At 41.6% G+C, this 27,193-nt stretch overlaps 1 protein-coding gene across 2 annotated transcripts in view; it reads left to right on the top strand.

The window, feature by feature from the left end:
• The first annotated feature begins 375 nt into the window (after window positions 1-375).
• The window catches only part of CDH6 (cadherin 6), a 132,819-nt gene continuing 106,001 nt past the window's right edge, over window positions 376-27,193 (top strand). For both annotated transcript variants that reach the window (XM_066374007.1, XM_066374017.1), the window contains exon 1: window positions 376-540. The gene's annotated coding sequence lies outside the window, so the exon portion shown is untranslated. The remainder of the gene's footprint in view (window positions 541-27,193) is intronic.

Raw genomic sequence — 27,193 nt, 5'->3', positions numbered from 1 at the left:
GAAGCCGGCCGACTGAGAACGGAGGAGGTACTGTGTCCCTGGGAATTGTAATTGCTCGGTCGGTCGGTAAAAAAAAAAAGAACAGACCCTTGCTGCTATTAGCACAGGGTACATTTTGAGAGTATAAAGGAGGGAACAGATAGAGTCACATAAGTTCGGAGTATGTCTTAACAAGCCCCCCAAAAAATAAGAAGGAAGAGGAAAAGGAAAGCCTGGACTGAGGGAGTGTTACAGGGAGTGAATTGCTCAGGACTTCAAACACAGGGAGTCATTCTGTCAAGGGGAGGGGGCGGGTGGGGGCAGGCACTGGGCCTCTCTAACAAAGTCCTCCTCTCTTTGCTCCCTCCCACTTCATTCACTTGCAAATCAGCGTGTGCCCGCAAGAGCCAGCTCTCCGGAGCCCGTAACCTTCCCATCCCAAGAGCTGCAGTTTGAGCCGCGGCAGCAGGAACCGCAGAGCCGGGGAGCGCAGCGGCGGCGGCGGCAGGAGCAGCCAGGGCGGGTCGCAGGGTCTCCCCGGGCGCAGAAAGGCGAGCAGAGGTGGGTTCGGTCTCTTTTAGCAGTGCTGGTGGTTGTGCACGCTTTTTCTTTCTTTCTTTTTTTTTTTTTTTTTTTTTTTTTTATTCTATAGCTTTGATGGAAGCCAATCAGAAAGAGAGCCCTCTCCGCCGGGTGGGTGCCGCGCGCGGGAGCTGGGAGGGATGCTCAGCCTGCCAGCCCGGGTCCGGCTGCGCGAGCAGCGCTGCTGCCGCTACCCAGGACGGGCGCCGCGTCCCCGGGAGCCCGGGCACCGCTCCTCCGCTTCCCGGTAAGACCGATCCGCCCGGGGCTGAGCGGGGCACGTGGAACGGCTGCTGGGAAGGACCCGCTGCCTCGCTCTCCGCGGGCAGAGGCTTCCCCCCGAGCGCCGACATTTGCAAAGTTGGCTGGTCAATTACCAAGGGTGCTGGCGCGTGGAGGACCCGCGGAGCTGATTGGGGCTTGATTTATTTCCACCTGCCCACATCACAGGGGTCTAGGCTCTCTGCAGGGGCTGCTTTGACTCCGTTACGTTTCTTGGCTTGGGAGTAGAGCAGGAAAATCGGGTAGCTTGAAAACTCCTGAATGCTCCCAAGAAGGAAAACTTAAGCTAAAGAGATGATTGGGCTCAGAGAAGGAGCTAAAGAGAACTGTTAGCTTGCTCGTTCGGGGCAGCGCCTGCCGGCTCGCAGAGAACAGAAATGCTTAGGTTGCAAGGAAAGTCCAACGTTAGACTCCGAAAATGGAGCACGCTGTCCAGGGAAAAGTCATGTGGAAAACGCAGCTCGCTTGTGCTCTCATGGCCGGCCAGGCACGAATCTGGGGTCTAACGCCTCCCCGGACTGGTTGACCAGTAGACGAGGGCGCCTGGCGTCTAGGGGTCCGATGCCGGGCAAGTGGAGCCCTCGGTGTGTTGGTTAATCCAGGAATTTAATATAAAGGGACGTTGCAATGTTGTGTACTGCGGCAGTCGCAGAGCTGGGATTACTTCGGTAGTTATTCTCCTGCCAAGAGTTACCGGAGACGTTACGATGGGAGATGCTGGAGAGGTCAGCGCGGTGCTGAGAACTGTAGTCACTGCTGCAATAAAATCCATATTTTATGGGGAGTTCTGTGCGGGTATCTGTTAGTGTAAGGGGCTGTTCACCTGAGTTAACTACTGAGAACATTTAAGAACCAAGAAGTTTAATCATCTGGAATAGCCACATTTCTCTCTCTTTCTCTCTTTCTCCCTCTCTCCCTCTCTCTCTCTCTTTGTAAAGCCATTTTAATTACGATATTCACATCAAAGAAGTGTATCAGGCCCATGGCTCGTCCAATCTTCACTTTCACTTACTGAAGCACATGCTGTGGGAAAGAAGAGGTTTTCCCTGCGAGGATGTTGCAGGAGGCTGGTGTGTACCTCCAGGCATGGCTGCGCTGGAGGGAAGCACATGCAAGTACGCGCTGTCTGAGGGCTTCTAGTCCGGGAGGTGCACACCCCTCCCTGTGCGGGAAGGGGGACGCAGGGCTAGATCCAGTTAATGCACAACTCTTCCGAGAAAGAAGAACAAATAGGCTTCTATGAATGGTGTGCAAGGAGTGCTTATTTCCGCCCTTTTCCGCTGCTGCCTTTACCTGAAAAGGAAAACCTTTAAAATTTTACTTCAGGAGAAAAAAAAAAAAAAATCCCTTTCAGTTTAGCTTGAGCACGATCATCCTTTGTGTAATAGCACTTGCACGGCTCTGTATTTGCTATTTTAGAGAGCCGGAAGACAAGTTGTGTGAAGGAAGGGGACATAACCAAGCAGATGTCTTCATTATGTTATAAGGAGGAGGGAGGGCAAAGATTGTGGCAGAGGCCAGCTTTTCAGTGCAGAGCCCCAAAACTTACAAGACAGACCACACTCTCCCGGAAAACGCACCGCACAGGATTGTAGCTCACCCACTTTTGCTGTTTGGTGTGTGCTGATTAAATAGGTATGGGGGGGGGGGTAAAAGGCAGATCTTTTTCTACCTATTCTGATGGTCCATGGCATACTTTTGAAGCAGAGGAAGTAACCAATATCATGAGAAAAACGAAAGGCAGCAAATTTTTGAAGGAAAATGGCAATAGTTTTAGTTCTCCTGCACTTGTCTACAATTATCTTTTGCTGCCATTTTTAGTATGTGACAGACTGGTGCCTCTATAGGGACTTTGAGTCCTTTTACTATCTGGCTTTTACATCAATTTATTGCAATTACATTTCTTAATGCTAACTCTGCAAAGGTAATATATAGAAACAGAATCATTTTCTACCAAGTTGCCTACTATTAGAAAACATATACCTTACCTCCTCCACCCACCACTTCCATCAGCTTTGCAAGGAAAAACTTATTCTGAAGCACTCTTTATGGAAAATCTATCTTGCAAAATACTGTTCTGAGACACTTGAAACAGCTAAAATTTCTAGAAAGCACAACTACAGTTCTGGGGCCTCAATGACACTTTCTCATTGCAAAACACATCAGTCAATTGCAACAAGTTCTGAATATCTAATTAGAGCTAATTGAGTGACTGTCCCACGTAGGGATAAAAATAAGAGATAAAATATGGCAAATATTCTGAATAAAACCATGTATCATCCTAAGGAAGTGAAACCGAAATGTGTGGCCCCCCCTCCTGGCCCTTACTTGCTTTGCAGTCATGGATGCCAACTACTAAGGCAACTTATTCTTGAGTGACAAACTTTTTTTAGTTGGAAGGGACCTCTAGTGGGTCACTCCAGGCATTTCTTCCTGGAGTTCGGTTGCATCATGGATTTTGTTCTCTCAGATAATAAGCACATAATAGCTTGTTCTTCATAGACAAGTTAGTATTCTCCAAACCCTATCTTGACCTTCAAGCCAGATCAACATCATTATCATTGGTATCACTGTGTAGTCCCTCTAATTTAAGGGATTCAAGAGTGTTTGCAGTTTTCTAGGTATCCAGACTTTTGGTAACTTTTCTATGATTCCGAATCAAAGCAGTAGACAATTAATAAGGAATTCACCACCATCAACATAAGATTTTCCTGATTTCTGACCTTGCCAAGACTGTTCTCCCTTTATTCAAATTTACCCAATAATAATGACATTATAGCTATAACTCAAAAAGTTCCACATGACTAACACCTACTAAAGAAATATTTTCAGGGGAAAAAAATTCATTCAACTTTCAGAGATCCATGAACATTCACAAGTTACATGGAACTCTAGAGGCTTCCAATTTAAAGAAGTCCCCATTCAAATAAGCGTACATTAAGAGTCCAAAAGATGTTTTGATGTCTACATCCCCTTATTCCAGGAGGTGTTTTGTATTTCTCTCTTTGATGTATCACAACACATTTTAGGTAACCTACTTCCTAAAAAACTCTAACTTCCAGTGAGATAAGTTGTACGGGAGGGAAACTGCTTCTTCTGCTGACAGTCGGCAGGTTTCAACTTCCAATTTAAAAATCTGTTCTAAAGTTTGAAATGTGTTCCCAATGTGATAACATCCGCAGAAGCCAGTTGCCTTATGCTGCTTGCTTAGTCACGGCAGCCCATTCTTTGGGGTCGGTCAGAATTAGGGTCTCGCTTATAAAAATAGCAAGCAGCACCTCAGTCTGAATTGTGTTTGTTAATAGTGTTTCCGCCTAGCTAGTGACTACTGAGCTTACCTTATTTGCTTCACAAAAAGGTGAAAATGTAGATACTCAAATCTTCTCCTGTTTAAATTTTTTTCTGAATAATAATTCTACAAAGACTCAAGTCATACAAACAGGGAAATTGCTGGAAAAAAAAGAAAATTAATACACATGCAAAGGACCTGGTTGTCACACTTCTCCAACAGAATCAGAGAAAAAAATATAGAAATATAGGGCTTAGGTTGTTTTTTTTCTCTCTCTCTTAATTCTTTTCTTTTTTTGCTCCCTCTCTGTTGGAAATTTTATTCCATTTTGAAGACAGATGAGATATTAAGGCACTTTTCTGGATCTGAGCAGTTATATTTTTGTTTGAGCTTTTCTCTTATGAAGATTAACTGGCCTACATTTTTTAAAGTTCTTATTCCTACCAATGTTCCCTTTTTCAGAGCAGTCATCTGAGAAACCTCAGGTTCTTCCTAATTAACTATAAAGCCAAATGTGTCTAGTCTTTCTTTGTAATCTCATCATCCACAAATAAGAAGGTTAGAGAGAAAACTGCAAGTAATCCTTCAAAAGATGGTGTACCTTCATTTACTACAAAGGTAAAATGGTAACTTTAAGCCAAAACGGTTGGGTCAGAGGAGACCAGATACAGCCAGTTTTCCAACTGTTCAAGACCGAAGTATCCAGAAGTTTTAACTCTTCCAACAAAGAAAACTTACTGAAGAATGAATGCTCTGAGCACACATGCATAAATGTAGAGTAGACACATACGCAGAGGGTACTCTGTCCCCCATCCCCACAGATTAGAAATTACTTTACCCTGATTCACCTGTTTAATTCTTTACACTAACAGTCTTGGGTGCTCATTTCCTCTACTAATCAGATCAACTTGCTGAGATTTATAAGAGGAAGAGTTTAACTGAAGCCAGAATGTTATTGTTAAATTTGATATGCCGTATAAATGGCCAACATTGGCCCCAAGCTTTTCCTACAATACACAGTGCTCTCTTACAAAGAGAACAAGTTATGAGAATGAGGAATATAAAGCTAGCCACCAGAGTATGCTTCATCTTCATATTTTATCACTGGGAAGAGCACTGTGATTTTCTCTTTCTATAATTTCCCAAATTGATAGATCACCCAAAAGATATTCAGGAGACCTAATAAGTTCTAGGAATAGAAAACAGCAAGAAAAAATTAAATTGAGGCATCCAAGTGAGCAAAATGAAAAGAGATAAGGAGGTGAGTTTTTACATAGATGGAAACATTAAAACTAGAATCAAAACTGCCATTCTTACACAGGTTGCGTTTTCTCCTTTATAAAACTATTATTAAATACTTTATAAACATAATTAGATCATTAAAGAGTTTATAAACATTACCCTTCTCTACCACAGAATGAAAATTTGAAAATTATTCTTTCGGAAAATGGCCACCTGAAGGAAATGACCCTGCATGGATCATAAAATAATCAGAGGAGTATGATTTGTAAAAAGTAGTCTGAACTTTCATGAGAATCAAAGAAAGAGATTTTCTTAGTGCTTTGAAGAATAGGAACTCTTTGCCTTCTATTACCATTATTGTCTTGCAAGCTAAATGGATATACTGTGTGTCCTTTTGACATCTGTAACCCAAGGTAGACAATAGCGATACAGCCCAAATATGTCACCCATTTAAATCCCATGTGCGGAACATCATGATGAAAGACTGAACTAGCAAGACAGCCCACCCCATCTGATAATAAAGAATAGCAACCAATAGGATAACAGTTTTTATGTATCCAAATAATAACGATTATAATTACAAATTACATACTAATAAATTAACATTTACTAAGCTTTTCTACATGTCATACACTGTCTAGCACTTTACATGCATTCTTTATAGTAATCCGTACTTCATAAGTCAAAGGAAAATGATATCCTTGTATTCTTTTTATTTAGTTCTTTTTTGGTTTGAATTCCAGGGAATTTCTGTTTGATCCCAGCCCTTAATGACTGTGCTCTTACTGACACTTGTGATATCTTAGAAGCAAGAGTGTGACTGAGAAAGCCAGGGCAGTAGAGGGCATGAAGATGAGCTGCTTATTTTGACCAGAGCTGTGCAGACTTGAAAACTGAGGAAATGTTTGTAGGTTATTCATTTTTGAGAAACCATTTGAAAATATGCTTTACAGTTTACAATGGTAGTACAAAGGATTGTGTGGGCCATTTGAGCATAATAATGGTACTTTCATGAGAAAATAAATTATCTTCTCCTGCCTTCAAGGAGAGCCTTATGTTGGAGGGGGTACTTCATGAAGGTGGCTAGATATGACAGCTATTCATTTCACTGCCAAGGGGCATCCCCAACCCCCAGCCCCGTCTGAGGGCATCTGTGCTTTCTCAGTGCATTGGCATAGTCACTGTTTAGGTCATAGCATTTGGGACTGTGGGTAGAGTTGAATGGACTTGCGTTTATGTTCTCCTTATCTGATGGGTAAAAATTTTTTCTCCTTTTATAACCAAAATTTAGTTATAGCATTACTATAATAGTTCAGTATTTGTTCTGAATTATTTCTTTACCAAGTAAAATGTCACCCAAAAAACTAAAGGGTAGAAGGAAAGAGGGAGGGTGGAAGGGAGGAAGACATTCTTTTAATACAATAATATTATATATGGTTGACATTTGATGAGCTGTTTTCATTCAACTCTGTTCTTTCTTTTGCCACCATTCAAAACATCATGAAGTTAATTCAGCCTTCAAGGACAGTTAGAAAATTAGAAGTGTCACCAGAGAAATGTGAGACACAGAGAAGAGTTCAGAGATGACATTACCCAATACCCATTCTTTATCTGTGATAGCTGGTGACCAGAGAGATGAAGTGACTAGTCCATGGGTAAACTAAACACAGCTTGTTCTTTTATCTCTCTCTTTCTTCTGTAACTTAACTTCTAGTTATGGGGTGTTATTGCTTTTTATCATCTCTGCTTAATTTGGACATTAAAAATTAAAGAGGAGATTTAAATCTACAATATTGATATTTATAAGTAGGCTGTGAAGGAGCCCACATGGAAACATCTGGAGAAAAAAAGATTTGGGCCTCTTTAGGAATTCCATGCGTTCATACCATCTTGTAAAGCTCCCATTGCAAAGAAGAACTAAAATTGTCCTTTGAAATTTTGACCAATAGTTAGGGGACACATGGTAAAATTTAGGTTTTGGAGGGTTTTTTGTAATGACCTAATAGCAGTTTTGAGTGAGCTTTATCTAAATCAGAGCTGCCCCAGGCTAGCCAAACTCATGAGTCCACCTTCAAAAAAAAAAAAAAACATAAAAGTTCATTGGTGAGTGGTCAGACATGAAGAAGGATGACAACCAAGTCAGTGTTTCATAAATCTCAATTTATTCAATTTAAAGGACTCAAACAGTGTCCTTCTCACTTCTTTGGGGTTACAATATCAAGTCTTTCATCAAAGGGTATAAATAGATCATGTTGTTTTCTTTCCCTTAGCAAAATTGAAATTGGCAAGCAAACCAATGTTAACCTGTACCCTTTAAAAAAAACTATTAATGTTCCATGAAACCTACACGTCTGAGGACCACTGGGTTAGATAATGAATAACTTCATGATGAAAAATCCTGGACTTGGTTCTCTTCCTTTGTATTTGAATGAATGAAAAGGGGAAGTATAAGGATGTTGAAAACATCCAAACAGGCAAACTAAAGTCATTCAGTCAAAACGTTTATTTGAATTCCTTAACTAAACCTTATAGATACTAATACTGATGTTTGCAATAATATTAATACAGTTTTTGCCTATATTGGCAGGCACTGTAAAAGTGTGCTTTGCCAAGTTATGGCCAGAATGTGTCATAAACAGTGAACTTGCCCACTAGGTTGCATAGTGTATTATTCAGCAAAAATCAAAATGTTTTAAATTTACCTATATCTAATTTGATGAGTTAAAGAAAATTCAAGCTAAACTTAACCAAATACATTTTAAGAAGGGTTTTTCCCTAAAATTGAACTTTATATTACTGTGGACAAACTTTCTAAAATGTTGGTTTGTATTTTAAGGTATGCATTTTTATTTCAAAAAGCAGTTGCCTTCTAGCATATTGTATACAATTCAGTCATGAGAATGAGCTTATCATATTTTTAGCTACAAAGCTTAAACCTCCTTTGCAGGATTAAAAAAAGAGTTTCATTAATCTACTATTATTCACTTAATAAACTGTTTGAAACTGCCCAATTTTGCATTCAAGTAAAATATTCTAAGCTCTTCTTAGCAACAGGTTTTAATTTAACACAGATCAAAACGATGTGGTCAGACCAAGTAATCACCAATGCAAAATGATAAAAATCCATGCAGCCTGTTCCATCACTGTCAAATCCTAAATTGAACCAAGTCAAGCTACTGTATCTCCCAGCAATTACTCTCAAATTTACCAGCTTGTTTAAAAGTATATAGTTGGGATTTTGTCCATGTTTCATAAGGAATTAATTCTATGGGGAAGGCTTTATACTAAAATCAGTACTACAATTTCACTCCTTTTCTGACTATATATGATGTTTGGGGCAGATCTTAATTAAGACAGCAGAATGAAGGGGCCACTTAATGAGTAGTGTTGAGAGGAGGTAGTCCCAAACCCCCAGATCCAGAAAGTACCAGCTCTGCAATAATTTTTGCAACCAATGTACGTTTACCTGCAGGCAAACTGCCTTTGAAATAAGTGCACACATGCCAAATATGGATCCCATACTTACATTTTTTCCCTCAGGATACTTCCTTTTCTTTCTTAAGTTTGTTTTTAATTCTCAGATGTCACATGCCATGATATCTTTCCAAATAGTACCATGGTTTGCTTTAAATAAAAAATACCCCCCACTTTGAATTTAAATATATACTGTCTGTTCTAAAACAAACAAAAAAATGAAATTAAAGAGATGACCACATAGAGCAGGGGTCCCCAAACTACGGCCCACGGGCCACATGCGGCCCCCACCGCACTTCCGGAAGGGGCACCTCTTTCATTGGTGGTCAGTGAGAGGAGCATAGTTCCCATTGAAATACTGGTCAGTTTGTTGATTTAAATTTACTTGTTCTTTATTTTAAATGTTATATTTGTTCCCGTTTTGTTTTTTTACTTTAAAATAAGATATGTGCAGTGTGCATAGGGATTTGTTCATAGTTTTTTTTTATAGTCCGGCCCTCCAATGGTCTGAGGGACAGTGAACTGGCCCCCTGTGTAAAAAGTTTGGGGACCCCTGACATAGAGGAAAGGACCCTGCAAAATATCTAGGGATCATATGAAAAAACACTTTCTCAAAGAGAATGCTAAATAGGACAGTTATGGATTTAAAATATGAAGTTGAAAGCTACAAAAGAATAAAATGCTCTCAAACGGCTAAGCTTGCTGTGCTATAATGAAAGCTTTTATGTAGTGGACAGGGAGAGGAGAGGTTATTAACAGCCTATGCTGGGTCAGTTAGGCACTGAAGGACAAGAAGTTTGCTTTGCACCCTAGGCGTTCTGAACATCAACAGAGCACATGTTTGCTTTCCAATTTGTCACTACATTAAAATACATTTTTAAGTGACTTATTTTTTTCTTTTTTCTCCATACAATAATCTCATCATGGCTGGTTAGAGAAACCAATCGCAGAAAATGAGAGCCCACTTGCCCTGCTTTGTAATTAAGAAATATGCACTCATATCCATCATTTTTTTTGAAGAAAGACGCTAAACCAGGAGTAAAATTTGGGCTTCGTGTTAAACTTCACAATCCAAAAAAGCAACCACAAGGTTCCAACTGCTCAGAAGATTTTGTGATAGACAAATACATTCCAATTTAGGTTTTATCTTATTTTTTAAAAAGTTCCTAAAAATGATGTGAAGATTTCTGAAAAAATTTTTTATTTTAGTTCCTGCACAGCAAACGCCCACCTGATAGAAGATGGCTTATGAAGTAGGTAAATCCAGGTTGGGGAGAAAATAGCTGTACAACACCACCTCTCCATCTCAAGTTCCCAGTTCTATGGTAAAGGCATCACTAGCAAATATAAACACATACTGAGGGCGCAATAAATGTTTCCTGGGTGAAATTCTCACGGAAACTGCATATGATTCTCTTAAATATATATTTTTCCAATTTCTTTCTTTTTCAAGTTCACTCCTTTCAGTGAAAAAAATATATAACTTTTCTATCCCATGCTAATAACTTTTAATAATTCTGACTCCTTTAAAAGGAGCCAATTTCAAAGGAAAGCTTATCAGTGGTGTCCTAAGAGCTATGGGGACTAAGCATTTAAATAGAGCTGCCCAGCTTTCAGAACAGGGCCACCAGACCCCTTCTTCCTGCGGGCAGACTTTTTATTAAACTTGGTATTAAACAATGTCGCCTGGAGCCCGATTAACAATTTATGCCTTCCTAAAGCAGATTAGCACAAGTCTGTCATTTTGGTTTTTTAATTCTTAATTTGTATTTAAAAACAGAATGTGCCTCTGAATTTACACTTTCATTGTATTTTATTTTTCACTATTCCAATATTGTCCTTTCTGAGAGTTTTTTTTTTCTTTTATGGTTGCAGTATCAAAGTATGTTACTATATATTTTTTTCAATGAAAAATAAAGCAGTTGCTCTTTTTTGCTAAGTGAGTTTTTTAACCTCATTCAAATAATTCTGTATGTTCTTCTTAAGACATTTTGAACGTTACTTAAGCAAAAAAAAATTGGGAAAATTAGTATAATAATATTAAAAACTAATACATAGAGAACACTTACCTTTTAGGTACTAGTCGAAGTGTTTTACATGAATTTAATGTTTACAAAAATGCTCTGAAGAAAATGCTCTCAATTTCCCACTTTTAAAGACAAAACTGGGGAACAGCACTGGTAAACAAATTGCCCAAGGTCACACAGCTAGTACCTGTCATAGCTAAAATTACATATTGGCAGCCTTAATTGCCCACGCTCTTAACTATTATATGGTTTTTTACTTTTATGCTAATATATCTCTATATATTCAGACACATGATGGACAGATATATAGATTCAAATTGCATGCCAAATCAAAACATGTCAACGATGTAGGAAGATATATTGTATATGCAATACATACAATGTACACATTTCTCAGGACTCAAAATATAATTAGAAAGAAAACACATCTTTCCTTTTCATCTCTCAATGAATTTATCAGTATTTGCACATAACAAGTTAGATCAATAATGATAGCCCAAAGCAGCCTCTCACAAAAGCCTTTCAACTTTAGGTCTGGCTCTTTGCTTTCATTTGAATCAGCCTCGCAGTTACTCACTGTTGATCCCAAGGGGGACCTTGCAAGGGAGATTCTGAAAATTCGAATTCATCATTCATAAACTTATTAATTTTATAACATTTATTGAGGGCCTCCTGTGCCCAGGGCTGAACAGACAATAGATGACAGGACAAATATATACTTATAATTTGGGGAAAATAGTTAAATCTTTTCCCCTTATATTCTATAGAAGATAAATCGCGAATGGACTACAGAATGATGAGTACAAAATTAAACCATAACTTTACCAGTTAACAATTAGGTCAATATATGTTTACAATCTCTGGAATAGTAATGAACTTTCTAAGCACAAGCCAGAACTTGAAAACAAAGTGAAGGAAGACAGCAGCATTGAATGCATGCTCTATTAATAATTGTCCAATAGTGCTAGCTTTGTACATAATAAATAGGACATTCAGAGTTCATTATATTTGCTCTTATCTCCATACTTATATCATATAGGAACACAAAAATTAGCCTTTAGTTTCAGGTTATGTTATGATTTGTAGGGTCTCTATTCATTTTCACGTTTGGCTTTTCACCTTCTGCCCCAGCTTAAAAAGAACCACCATATCCCTCTTCACTACCAACAGTTTATTAAGAGGTTTATTTTTGATGATATGCCCCCAAATTTTTCCATAGTGTTCCTTTCCCGAATTATCATTCCCATTTCCCCAGTGAGTCTACCATAATCATACAGCTTTACATACACTGAGCAGTAGAAATACATCCCAGCAAGGAATGTTTTTTTTACAAGAAGACTAGCTGAAATTTAGGGTTTAGGCAAGAGGAGATCAACTCAATAACAAATACTTCTGTGCAAGGCATTGTTTTGGGTGCCATAGATACCATCACGCTTTGAGGTCAGGGTGGTTACAATATGTATTGAATATTAAATATGACTGTCAGGAACTGCCATTTTAGAAATTTATTCAATAAATAAATAGGTATTCTGTCAGGATTAAGTCTTTTAGTCGTGAAATAGATTCGGATCTACTGTTGCTAAATCTAGAGTCTAATGTATTGACACTGAAACTTGGCACTTCTATTCAGCTGTCATGGTTGCTTACTCTCATCTTCACTTGGACAAATCTTGTTGGATCTTCAGGAAAGAGGTTAAGAGTCTGTTTCTCCAGGAAGTTTTCCTGATGTGCACTAAGTTATCCTGCTCCTGTCTTAGAGTTCTCAAGGCATGATCCTATAATAGACCTTACTTAGCCTCAATGCAATTGTAAATACATGTTTCCAAAAGTCTCTACATTATTATCTAGGTCTCAACTATCACACTGGAAGCATCAGAGCGAGGCCTCTGGGACTTACTTTTACTCCTAAGACGTAGCATTGTTTTGACAAATGGCGAGAACACATTAGATGTTCATTGAAAGAACAAGTGGAGAGTGCTCATTTTTAAATTCTGGACTATATTTATATGCTCTTACATTATTTATGTAGGGTGTTAATTTTCTTTTCTTGTTATCTAATTTCCTTTGAACACACTGTTAAAGGACACTGTAATACACTTAAGAAAGTTAATGCCAACCTCCTAGACTGTCCAGACCAAAGGGGTACAACCTATAAAAGGGTGATATCCCTAGAATAACCTTGGTGACTTTGGCCAAATATCTGAAATAGTGTTAGAGATCTTATAAGTGATGAGTCTCCTAACATAATACTCGAATTTTCTTATCTAATAGTTGACATTTCTTTGGTCACTCCACCACACAGCATAGAATTGTTTACAGTTTTTATTAAGGTTGAAAACTGATGCTGTATATTTTCTCTTTTCGGTGTAGACTAGTACGATAAACCTTGGTTATCTTTTGGTTTATTATCCACCCATAGTAGTACATCAAACTGAATCTACAAAACAATTTACGGAACACTGTTAGGTACATGTTTTATGAACAAAATCATTTTTCCCTTAAATCCTACCCTGGAAGTGTTTCTTGGGGTGTTATAGGAAATCTAATACCAGATTTTATATACCTTCCTATAACCTTCAACATGGTTGTAGAAAATAGATTGGATTAAATTCAACTGATTATGCAGCCATGCTTCATTCCTTAAGTGGCAGTCAATACATATACTAGGATCTTCATGAATACTGTTTGGCAATGAAACACGCGCTTCAGCCCAGCTGAGCATGCCAAGTGCTTTGTAAGGTTGTGCAATGAAGTGGAGAGGTTTATGTGACGTCTTCTAGACTTCCCCGACTTCTGTGATATCCATCAGCCTGAAGTCAAAAGTACATAGGATTTTAAACTTACTGATCAATAGAAGTTGGTTTATTTTATATAAGCAGACTTCCTGGACTAAAATAGGTACCCTAATACATTCTGGGAATTTTCTCTATTACATCTCACCAGTATTCGAAATGTAACTTCCAAAGATAAGGAGTAGAAACTATGAGTTCAGAAATATTAGAAAAGTGATTTCCAGCATTGTTTTTCTGCCTCTGCACCATTCCTTTAGCACTCTGGATCAGAAACATCTCACATTGACACAAGTGATCTAAGTGGATAAGGGCAGTCCTCCCCCACATTCCACCTCCCCAATTTAGAATGATAAGTAGAGACTTAAAGGATTTTCAGGAGTGATTAAGCTGGTAGGGTAAAGGAGAAGCCCATAAGTAAGCCTATTAACAGAGGAAAGGCGATCAGAAAAGTGAGCTACAGTAATTCATGGTGAGCACCCTAAAGATTTGATTACTTCTTACTCTTTCTAAGTGTTTTCAGCCTGTGTATTAGGATGCCTTGGGTTATGGGTAAGAGAAAAATCCCATTTCTGACTGGATTAAGGAATAAATAAAATTATATTTAACAGAAATGAGAGCCCAGAATAAAACAGGCTCCAAGTGACCCAAAGATGCGTGACGTGGTCAACAACGTGGGCAGGATCTTTGTTTCTCTATCATGCTCCCTTCAGCATCGGAGCTATTCAAACGGTGTTCCTCCTCAGACTTTAGGATGGTTGCAGTGGCCGGTGGGGTGACATATTTCCTTATTCTCGTCTAGCAGAAGAGAGAGAATAAGCTCCCTCACAATCAAGGATGAAGGGCAGTCCCCTTCAGTCCCACTGAGCCAGCTCAGGTCATAAGAACATTCTTAAGACATCATTAATTGCTGAGAAATTCCATGTGATTATTTGCTTTTCAGACTAAAGATTCATTCTTGGAGTCAGCGTCCCTTGATGTGTGTGTGTGTGTGTGTGTGTGTGTATGTGTGTGTGTGTGTGTACACGCATGTGCGCATTTTAGGGAAGGAAGATACTGAAACAAAACTGAGATTCTATTAGGAAGAAAGAAGGTGAGACAGGGATTCTGGGTAGGCAGTAATCTCTTAGAGTCAGTATTGCTCAAAGTGAAAAATCTAGGTATTGTTTAAGTGACATACAGATGGGATTCAGTTTAATAAACTATAGTTTTAGAGGTAATTAATATCTAGACCGAAGCTCTCCTATTCCATCAAGTGAGGGTTCCTTGCAAAATGGCAACTAGAGCAACACTGACCCGTTTGAGTGACCACTGTTCCTATCTTTAATTTTACTCTGTGCGTGAAGTGGCTTTCTGGTGTATTTGTTTTGGAAATAAACTGACTAGAAATACATCAGTGTCCAAAAAGAAATTTTTTTTTTTTCATCCAGGGATCTGAGACTTAACTAGCTGGAAGGAAAGTATAATCTTATTTTGTTCTCATAGTCTCATTTAGAAAATAACCTTAAAAATTGTCAAAGGACACTGTGCCATGTGAGCACTTTCTTTCGCTCTTGGGGCCATAGCTGGGTCTTTAAATTTTCTAGCCTTTTCTGAAGCGTTTCCTTAAGCACCATTTTTGCCCTTAGCACTGTCCTAACCACTGGAGCTTTAAGAAAGCTTTAAGAAATGTTGTTTAAAAATAGCATCACAAACAATTTTCTTTTCTCTTTATTGCTAAAAATACACCTTGATTTTTTTCTTTAAGAACATTTTTTTTTCTTTTGGGTTTTATTTAAAAGGCAGATAAGCTGAAATGCAGATGTTTATCTAAGTCCAAGTCAAACAGTATGAAAAATAATTACAAAACTTAAAAATGAAAGTCCAGTAGAGTGCTGTGACTGTGATTTGGATGATCTTAGACAAAGTGGAGGTCTGGGGTTGCTTTTTTAACAAATGCATTTCTGTGGATGGGATGTATGCCACACCAGATGTTCCCAAAAGATCCTATAATGCATTTAAAATCTTACATTTCTGTCTTAATCTTATTTTTAGTCCCTTAGAGCTGACCTTTGCCACAGTGTGGATTCACCTTTCTGAGAATGTTTATGACAAAATGTCTTTTTTTTCTTTTTTTTTTTTTTTTTTTTTTGCCTAACAATTCAGGGGCTGAATTAAGGAGCCATTGTCATAAAAGCTTCCTATTTAGCTAGATGAGTTCTATGTGAAACTTTGAAGAAAAGGGTCTTTTATCATTGAGTTCTTACACTGTCCTACTTCTGCATGACAAGGGGAGTCCCAGGTAGACTGCGCAGGGACAATGATTTCCCAGGCGAACTGATGACCTCATTGGGTATTTAGTAAAGTTTCCTCCCATAAAATGAAGAAAATGGTAGTTTCAACTTCATAAAGGTGTTCTGAGAAGTAACTGAGATAATGTGGAAAAGAAATCCAGCTGAGTGTTGAGTGTTACACTCACCGGGTAAAACAGACACTGGAGACGTTTGGAGAGTTTCAGACAAAGTTTTATGGCCAAGAGAAAAAGAGAACAAAACAAAGCAAAATTAACCTGCGCAGGGGTGGACCCTCAAGTGGTAGTCACAAGAGCCACACCGAGCGCCTACAATCTAGGGGTTTTTATAGCGTAGCAAGCAAGCAGTTCATACAGAAGCGAATTTGGCATTTAGCAATTGGCTCCTCCAAATCAAATTTTAGTCATGTGCCTTAGTAACCAGTCATACAGTTGAAAGCCCCCAGCTGGAAATGTCCCTATCTATCCCTTAGGATGTGGTCACATTAACTATCTTAGGAGTTTTTACGACTTCCTTATCTCAAGGACTTATCAGCTCCTAGTCATCCTGGGAGTCTAGCGACTTCCCTATCTCTAGGACTCATCTGTCTTATTCATCCTGGGAGTCTGGTCTCATCTATTCCGGGAATGTGCTGTACTTACTGGACCAGTTCTTTTTAAGTTATTTTACCAAGCCTATTAATGTATTTTATAGTTTTTATTCGAATGTCACATTTCCTCCTCTTCTTTGTCCTAGTTAAATCCTTAACTATAACGAAGATTCTTCGGCGTTGGTATGGCTGAGATAAAACTATTATTTTAACTGTTTCTATTCTTTCTGCCTTGCATTTTTCTTCTCTGTACTAACTTCTTACAACTTGCACAAACCTTCTGCAACTTACACAAATCTTCTGCAACTTACATAAACCTTCAACTTTTATGCACTTTCTTATCCAGAAATAACTGGCCTTCATAACAACTTGCTTTTCCTTTTCTTTTCAAAAGTACCTCTATACCTTATACCTTCTATTATCAAAACCATACAATTCCTTTCTAGTCAAAATTCTTGATTTTTTTTAAAAACCTTAACCTTCAGCAAAGACTAAGTTAGTACTAAGTAATTCTCTTTTAAAGATTGCTTTTTGGAGGTGTCCTTTTCATAAGTAGCCTATTGGACACATGACTAATATTCATAGGTTATTCTATAGTGGTAGCTATGAGCATATATATAATTTTCATTTACCTTATAGCTTCTCTCTCAGCCAAGGGACTTACACCCCCTTTCTGTATACTCATAGCAGTACATGCATCAAACCTTAAGATGACTTACTTGGCTTTCCTTTACCTTAGTTTCCCTCCCTCCCTAAAGTCTCCATGCGTGGACCAGTTAACTTCTGGTTTGTGGCTGAAGCAGGGCATGCTGTCCTTCTCAGGGTCAGCTTACAAGGGTTGGCAGGGTCAGTCTTCGCTGTCCACAAAGGTGTCTCTGCTGGGACTGCAAGCTTCAGCCGGCTGCGGTGGACCCAGGCGGGTATGCCTTCTACCTTGGCAGTAGTGGGGGTGCTCAGGATCATGGTGTGTGGACCCGTCTACGTGGGAGTCAGTCCTTGGGTGATGTACTGCTAGAAGTGCCTCTTGGACAGTCTTATTTGGGATACCATTGTCCTGGCTCCGGTGGAGTTGGCAGTGGAAGTCCTTTGAGTTGGTCCTTCTGCTGGTCTCTAAGCGCCCGTACTTCTGCACGTATTAGTTGTAATGCCTGTAAGGACTTTAGAAAACTTTGATTAGAACCCTTAATTTCTTCCCTTGTTATTTGTGGAACCAAAGGAGTTGGTTGCCCATACATTAACTCATAAGGAGTCTATTTTCCTGTATAAGGTGTATTTCGAACCCTATATAACGCAAAAGGGAGTAGCTCTACCCAATTTTCGCCAGTCTCCTCTCTTAACTTAATTATAGTCTCTTTAAGGGTCCTATTCATTCTCTCGACTTGCCCTGAACTTTGAGGCCGATAAATGCAGTGTAATTTCCAATTGATCCCTAATCTTTTTGCTAATTCCTGTGATATCTTGGACACAAAAGCAGGTCTATTATCTGACCCTACAGCAATGGGAATGCCATATCGTGGAATGATTTCTCTTAAAAGTATTTTACAAACTGTTGAAGCAGTTTCTCCTTTTGTAGGAAAAGCCTCAGTCCATCTAGTAAAGGTGTCTATTAGAACAAGCAAATATTTGTAGCCTAATTTCCCTGGAGTCATTTCGGTAAAGTCTACTTCCCATAGTTCCCCAGGAGCTTTTCCTCGGTGCCTGATGAGAGGAGGTAATTTCTTATTGACAGCATTTACTTTGGCGCAGGCCTGACACCTAGACACAACAGAGTGTATAATATCTCTGATTTCCGCTCCCTCATAATATTTTCTTACTAGATGTTCTAGTTTTTGTTGTCCTAAGTGGGAGCTGCTATGTATTTCTTGAATTATTTGTCTTAACACTCCTTGTGGTAGGTATATTCTGCTGTCTGGTAATTCTATCTATCCCTGTTTACTTTTCTTACCCCTTAGTTGCTTACCTTTCTCTTCTTCTTTTGGCTCATACCTCGGTTCTATTTGTAAAGTAGGGGGTGGGATGAGTAGCAGTTGGTTAATGTGTTCCTCCTCTTCTGCTGCATTCCGTGCCGCTCGATCAGCAAAGTGGTTTCCTTTTACTATAGGGGAATCCCCCTTTTGATGTCCTTTGCAATGTATTATTGCCACCTTTTTAGGCAACCAAATGGCTTCTAATAGAGCTAAAATTTCATCCTTATTTTTAATTTCTTTTCCTGCAGTTGTCAACAACCCACGCTCCCGGTAGATGGCGCCATGTACATGGGCCGTGGCAAAGGCATATCTACTGTCTGTATATATGTTGGCACTTTTCCCTTCAGCAATTCTAAGGGCCTGTGTGAGTCCGATAAGCTCAGCCCGTTGTGCAGATGTGCCTTTAGGCAGTGCCTTTTTCCATAACACAGTATCTTGTGTGGTCACCGCAGTTCCAGCATACCTTTGCCCATCCCGAACATAGCTACTTCCATCTGTGAACAGAGTTAAATCTGCCTTCTCATAGGCCTGATCCCATAGATCTGGTCTGGCTCCTGTAATGGTATCTAATATTTGTCTACAGTCATGGATCACCGATGAGTCTGGCAACGGGAGCAATGTAGCAGGATTCAAGGCCGTTGTTTTCAAAAAATTGTATTGCAGGGGGGTTCAGCAACTGTGCCTGATACTGTGTTAGTCGGGCATTCGAGATCCACCTATCCGGTGGAGCCCGCAGCACTTGTTCTAAATAGTGCTCTCCAATGACCTGAATGTCTTGACCCAGAGTCAGTTTACTGGCCTCCTTAAGAAGGATGGAGGTAGCAGCCAGTGCTCTCAAACAATTGGGCCATCCTGATGACACAGGATCTAGTCTTCTGGACAGATAGGCTATTGGTCTTTTCCAAGGTCCTAGTTCTTGACAGAGGACCCCTAGAGCAATGCCCTTCTTCTCAGTCACAAATAGTTGAAAAGACTTAGACAAGTCTGGCAGGGTTAATGCCGGGGCTGCAACTAGGGCCTCCTTAAGTTTTTGAAAAGACTCTCGTGCCTCCTCTGTCCATACAAATTGTTCCTCTTTTCCCCGTGTTAACTCATGCAAAGGTTTGGCCAGCTCTGCAAATCCCAGTATCCAAAGTCTGCAATATCCCACGGCACCTAAAAATTCTCGTACTTGTCTTTTACTTACAGGCTCAGGAATCTGTAATATAGTCTGAATTCTTTGGCTAGACAAACTACGTTGTCCTCCCCTCAAGTCATACCCCAAGTAACTCACGGTTTGGGTGACAATTTGGGCCTTCTTAGCAGATACTCGATAGCCCATCCGTTGCAATTCTTGGAGTAGTTCTAACGTAGCTTCTTGGCAACTCTCTTGGTTTGGGGCTGCGATAAGGAGATCGTCCACATACTGCAGCAGCACAATTGAAGAGTGGCCGGCTCGAAACTCCTGTAAGTCTTTGCACAAAGCCTCATTAAATATGGTTGGGGAATTCTTAAAACCCTGAGGGAGCCTGGTCCAAGTGTATTGGCCTGAAAGTCCATTCTCAGGATCATTCCACTCAAAGGCAAACATTTCCTGACTTTGCTTTGCTAATGGAATGCAAAAGAAGGCATCTTTCAAATCCAATACTGAATAGAAAACATGAGTCGGTGGCAATTAACTTAATAGGGTATAGGGGTTTGGCACAGTAGGATGTATGGTCTCTACCCGAGCATTCACTTCACGCAGGTCCTGCACTGGGCGATAGTCCTGAGTTCCAGGTTTTTGTACTGGCAATAGAGGAGTGTTCCAGGCAGATTGGCATTCCCGGAGAATCCCAGCTTCTAATAAGCGCCTCAAGTGCTGTGCTATACCCTGTTTAGCCCGAGCAGGCACAGGATACTGTCTGATGCGTCATCGCTCCGCAACAGCACTACTACAGGCGGCTGATGTGTTGCCAATCCCGGAGGATTGTTTTCTGCCCAAACTCCAGGAACCTGCTGCTTTACTTCCTCGGGGATGCCCGTAAACCCGCTCTTACCTTCCGGGAGGGAGGCAATCAGGTATTCTTCTGATATTGGCACAGTCACTAATACCTTGCCTTCTGCATTCTTCTCCTGGTTGAAGGTTATTGTTGCTTGAAATTTTTGCAACAAATCTCATCCCAACAGCGGGTAAGGGCAGTCTGGAATAATCAGGAATGAATGAGTAATAGTCCCTCGGGCCAGGTCTGTAATCCATGCAGTGGCTCGAGGATATGAGACAGCTTTGCCAGTGACCCCTATTACCTTTGTGGATTCCTTTTGTAATGTCCCAAGTGGTCTCTTTAGGACAGAATAAGTGGCCCCCGTGTCAACTAGGAAGGTAGTTGGTTTCCCTTCAATTGACAGTGTGACCATAGGCTCCTGGGGGCCAACAGAAATGGAGCCTTGGCCCCGTCAATCTAATTGGAGCAAAACTTGTGAGCCTTGTTCCTGATTTACGGCCTGTAGCTTAGGGCAATCCTTCTTCTAATGACCTTTCTCTTTGCAATAAGCACACTGGTCTTTATCTAGTTGCTTCTGCGGGAAAGTTCCCTTCTTTCCCTTAAAGGGCTGCTGTTTCCCTTTTGGTCCTTTTGATTGCTGTGCCAAGAGTAGTTTTACAGCTGTTCTCCCTAACTCAGGGTCATCACGATTGACAAAGACTCTCTGTGCTATTTCTAATAATTCACTCCTATTCTTTCCCTCAAATCCTTCTATTTTCTGGAGCTTCTTTCTAATGTCTGGGGCTGCCTGAGTGACGAAGGTTATGTTTATTAGCTTGCGATTTTCCTCTGCCTCAGGGTCAATAGGGGTATAAACCCGGTAGGCCTCCATTAGCCGCTCTAAATATGCAGCAGGGGACTCATCCTTCCCCTGAGTTACCTCACCTACCTTACTAAAGTTGGTTGGTTTCTTAGCAGCTGCCCTTATTCCCCTTAATAGAGCCTGGTGATATTGGGTAAGCGATTCCCTATCCCTGACATTGTTTGGATCCCAACTGGGGGGGCTCCTGGGGAGCGTCCTCTCTAGTTCCCTTTCAGTGCCCCCCCTCTTCCCTAAATACTTTTTCAGCTTCTTGGCTGATGCGGGTTCTTTCTTCCGTTGTGAACAAAGTGTGCAAAAGCTGCTGGCAATCATCCCAAGTTGGTTGATGGGTCCTGAAAACAGTCTCAAGCAAAGAAATTAACCCCTGAGGTTTCTCTGAAAATGACGGGGTCTGATGTTTCCAATTATAAATGTCACTAGTAGAAAAAGGAATATAAATCATTTGGGACAGTGCATGTGGTCCTTCATCTAGTGGGGGCAACACCTCCCTAAGAGGTAACATTGGGGCACCTTCAGCAAAGGAAGGTTGAGCATAAGGGGTCCCCCCCCCCCCCGGTGTGGGGAGGACTCTGAACATTCTCGGGCACAGTTGAATCTGGCTCCCTGGGCTTCTGATAAGGAGGAGGATAATTTACAGGGTCTACTATATCCTCAGTAACATCAGAAAGGACCGGATACGATTTGGGAGGCTTTTTTTTTCAGGTGCAGGTGGAGCGGAGGGAGGGCGAGGCTTAATGTCCGCAGCGCTCACACAAATAGCTCTCTTAACCTTTTGATTTGCTTTTATGCACCTCTTAATGTACCCAGGTTTGTCTGTAGCTACATCTATCCAAACATCTATATACACATATTGATCTGGGTGAGGCATCTGATATATAATGGCCCTTACTGCAAAAACTATGGGCAGATCAAAGGTTCCCTCAGATGGCCATCCAACCTTAAGAGATGGCCACTCCACTTGGCTTAAGGTCCGGAGAGTTTCTCGATCGGGTGGAGGTCCCCCATAACCCTGAGCTCTCTTCTGAAAATCAGAGAAGTTACTTAAAATGCAATCAAGGGGGGATTTAAGAGTAGATTCTTGCTGTCCCATCTCGCGGTACTTGTTCTTCTCAGCCAGGTATGCTTCTAGTCCTACAAAGACAACACACAGGATTCCCCACCCTATAAGCAGGGTGATCCAGATAGACGAGCGTTGATCACACTGTACTGGCAAACAAATTAATACCAAACACAACAGTGCAGCAAATCCCAGGAGGGCAATACACAAAATTTCCCACACAATCATTCAGGCTAAACAAACAACCAGACAGCAGCGCGGCGCGGCGCGAGTGAGCTCACTACTTTGAAACGATCGATCGATTTCAGACAGAAACAGAAACCTCGGCCGGCAGCGTCCTGCCTTTTGGCCCGAGTGTCTGGGCGGGTCACTGACAGCGTCCTGTCTGCCACCACAGACTGTAAGTGCTCCGGAGCCAGATTACAAAAACAAGAAATTCTACAACAAAATACTCACCAGCTCAAACAGCTGTTCCGCCTGTCCCCAGTCAAGATTCCCGTAATGGGCAATCCCGGGCGAGCCCCCATAAAATGTTACACTCACCGGGTAAAACAGACACTGGAGACGTTTGGAGAGTTTCAGACAAAGTTTTATGGCCAAGAGAAAAAGAGAACAAAACAAAGCAAAATTAACCTGCGCAGGGGTGGACCCTCAAGTGGTAGTCACAAGAGCCACACCGAGCGCCTACAATCTAGGGGTTTTTATAGCGTAGCAAGCAAGCAGTTCATACAGAAGCGAATTTGGCATTTAGCAATTGGCTCCTCCAAATCAAATTTTAGTCATGTGCCTTAGTAACCAGTCATACAGTTGAAAGCCCCCAGCTGGAAATGTCCCTATCTATCCCTTAGGATGTGGTCACATTAACTATCTTAGGAGTTTTTACGACTTCCTTATCTCAAGGACTTATCAGCTCCTAGTCATCCTGGGAGTCTAGCGACTTCCCTATCTCTAGGACTCATCTGTCTTATTCATCCTGGGAGTCTGGTCTCATCTATTCCGGGAATGTGCTGTACTTACTGGACCAGTTCTTTTTAAGTTATTTTACCAAGCCTATTAATGTATTTTATAGTTTTTATTCGAATGTCACATTGAGCACACAGGAAGCGCCCCAAAATGTCACGTGTACGTGTGGCTGCTACTGTTGTGACCATTAGTTCTTACAAATTTTAAATCAACTTGAGGGTGTTGGGTATTTTAACATGCTGTTAGCTTTTCTTTTTTTTTTTAATTTCACTAATTGGAATGAAGCACCGCGTTTTTTATGTCACAAATGTAATGTGGCACTGGGGGGCACCATGCCCATAATTCTACTTGCTAAAACGTGTTTTGGCTGACACAATGAACGTGGCGAATGCAGCTCAAATTCAGAATTTCCTCAGAGCCTCTTCAGCGCTGTTCCCCAGAAAATCTGCAACCCGAGCTGCTCTCCTCCTTTGGGCTTGCAAAGGTGTGAATTGATTGCAGCCAAAAGGAAGTAAAAATGGGAGACGCAAATTCTGTTCACACACCGCTGCGGTGGCCTGTGGGTATCAGTCTAACCTGGCTGCCAGCCTGCCCTGTTCCTGGGGTAGTGGCGGCTGTAACCAAGCGATCACACCTGTGGTCCAGAAACACACGGCGCTCACGTGAGAATGTGCACATGCTCACACACACACCAGACGCCACTACCAGAAGCACCTGTAACTGACCTGGGACGAGATGGTGACCCGAGAGCCTCCTGAACTCACCCCCAACACACCAACTCCACAGCTACATATGAACAGCCTCCTCTGAATAAAACCCTTTAACACTGGCCTAGCAACGCCTACAAGGGGCCACATCAAGGCGGATAGGAGAGGCTGGGCTCTCTCTTGTCATAGACCCCACGTCCTGTGCAGTGACCCAAAGTTGGCGAGGTGGGACCTCCACACCCAGAGATTCTTCCTGGGGGGCAAACAGTTGGAAAGTTTGAACCCCAGGTCGGGCAACAACAACTTTTAAGACCTGCCTCTGTCAGATGAGCCCTCGAAACCTCTAGCTTGAAACCAACAGGGCTCTCCCGGGAGGCCCATGGCCACAGGCTCGGAGAGGGGCCCTCAGGGCTCACTCTGACTCACCATCCGACCACGCATGGTCCCAGCCTGCAGCAGTCCGCCAGCGCCCCAATTTCGGGGTGGGGGCGGCTTTGCTGGTGTCGGAGCTTCTGCCACAAGCGCAGGCGAACGATGTGACACGTCTGGGGCTGCTGCTGTGCGCTCTGCGACAGAGGCTGGTGGCAGCGTCTCAGCACGGAGGGAGCGTGGCCCTCAGCGCCCCGTGTTCCAGGCTACCGCCCCGGGGGACCCTTGTCCGCCTGGCTCTGGTGGCCCGGCGCTGGTCCTGGGTCCCACAAGGCCAGGAGATGGGTTTCGGCAGGCTGCCGCCACCCCAGTCTTTCTGGGAAAGAGGCCTTGTTTGCTTGGCCTTGAACTTCACCCTGAGGGGTGGGTTTCGGGTTAGGCAGAGACCTGAGGGCCTAGGACAGGCTCTCAGGGCGCACACGCTTGCTCTGCGGCTTTGCGCGGTCCGTCCTCTCGCTGCAGCTCACGGGAGCGTCCAGGTGGAGCTTATATGCTCGCGGCAGCCCTGCTCTTTGAAACTGCCATCCAGGGACACCTGTGGGTCGCCTGGCACTGGTGGCCAGTGGGGCCTATGCTTATCGTCCCACTGGGTTGTATATATTTGCATGGGCCTTTTTCATATAAAGTTTATTTTTATGTTTATAAACACGATCTACTACAAAAATTTGCCAAATAAGTTACTTTGTATCATACTGATAATAGTTAAAATTTTTATTTCTTAGAAACTTATAGAAACATGTTCATTTCAAATTTCAATTCCTATTCATAATTTTTGCAGAGTCTATGGGATCTATATAAGACATCTAAGCATAAAAAAAATTACAATTAGGTTAAATACATCTGAGGGAAGTTGAATGAAAATAAGTTCAGTAAGAAAAGAAGTGGCATAAAAATATTGACCATTAAAATGATCTTGTTCACATATATGTAAATGAGACATTTTGGCTTCTGAATGGCTATTGTATTAAGATTTCATTGGAAATTTTTTAAGTGATTTGATACTTTGTTTTAATGTTAATATTGGCCCTGGCCGGTTGGCTCAGTGGACAGTGTCAGCCTGGCATGCGTGTATATCCTGGGTTAGATCCCAGTCAGGGCACACAGCAAAACTGACCATCTGCTTTTCTCCCCCACCCTCTCCCCCTTCTCTCCCTCTGGCTCAGCTGGTTCAAATGTTGGCCTGGGCACTAAAGATAGCTCAGTTGATTCCAGCATCAGTTTCAGACAGGACTTGCCGGGTGAATCCCAGTCAAGCCACATGCAGGAGTCTGTCTCACTATCTCCCCTCCTCTCACTTAAAAAAAAGTTAATATTTATATTTACAATTGGCCAGAAATTACATTATTTTCAACAACTTCAATTTTGAGAAAAATATTTTAGCACTAACTTAATGTTAAAGAAATACATACATTTTTCTGCATTATTTTAATTGATGTGCAAGCAAAGAGTTTGAAGCCCACTGCGGCAGACCAGGAAAGACTAACATGCATGTGCTCTACTATTCACACTGGTACAAATTTAGTTGACATGCCTTTGCTCTGAGGCCCTGGTTCATCCCTAAATTCATCAGTTGAGGCACCTCTGTAGCCAGCATTAGATTTCCCCAAAAACCCAGTCCAGGTAGCTCTGAACCAAGCCCACACTAATTCCTTTGGACAATGTTGGGAAAACAGCTGTGTTAGGCTTAGTCACTTGCACTTTGCCTGATTGGTGCATCAGCACAGGGCAGCGCCATGTGTGTATAGTCTCTGTAAGGCTATGGGTGCTTGTGCTCAGGGAGGATTGTGGACTGCCTGCCCGCCACTATGAGGGATCGTTTTTGCTGTTTGTTTACCTGAGAAGCGGTCTCCCCTGCCTATTTGTTCACCCACCATTGCGAGCCTCCATTAAACAGGAATGGACCACCACTTTCCGGCTCCGTGGTGTCTCTACCATCTGCTCGAATCCAATGTGGACCCGCCTGGCCTCGGCCACCAGCATTACAGACCATCATTCCCCTAACATGAGTGGAGAAAACAGCAAACCTCCAGGTCCCTCCTGGCAGGCTTCCAAGTTTAAAGTCTCCTGAAAACATTATGTTGATAAAAAAATAAGATACATAAACACACATGGAGTCAGATGAATCTAATTCTCTATTACCCTAACTCTCTGATAATATTATTTTGCTGATGGTACACTCAATTTACATTACTAAACACAATACCTAACATCCTAGTTTTCAACTTAAGAACTCAGGTTTAAGTGATTTAACACTTTTTTCCTGAAACAAACCAGCAGCTACCTATAGTAGCAGTATTTCAAGCCTCCTTGACATCACCTGTCGCTCACTCCAGCCACTGCCGGGACCACTGGTTCAGACCCACTTCTTACAGGTGCAACCTGACCATCGGTCCTGTGTCATGCACATCTTGTCTTCTCTGGGGCTCCTCTGTTGATGCCACAGAGTGAGACACCCAAGAACCTGTTCCATGCTAAACCCTATCCAACCCGGAAGTGTAGGCTGCTTATCCCAGGAGGAGACCGTTTGACAAATGGGGGGTAGAAGCTCATGGGTAAATGTTTCTCCCTCTCTTTCCCTGGAGGCATAGCCCTGAAATGCATTTCACAGGGCTTTTGGGTGATCCCATTAAGTGGTGGCCACCTTGGTAACATTTTCTTGATTTGCTGCCCCGAAATACTGCTCTCTGGGAAAACACTTCC

The sequence above is a fragment of the Saccopteryx leptura genome, chromosome 1 (genome assembly GCF_036850995.1).
Source record: "Saccopteryx leptura isolate mSacLep1 chromosome 1, mSacLep1_pri_phased_curated, whole genome shotgun sequence".
Taxonomy (NCBI): Eukaryota; Metazoa; Chordata; class Mammalia; order Chiroptera; family Emballonuridae; genus Saccopteryx; species Saccopteryx leptura.
The sequence above is the reverse complement of the archived record's forward strand: the minus strand, read 5'-3'. Positions and strand labels throughout refer to the sequence as shown.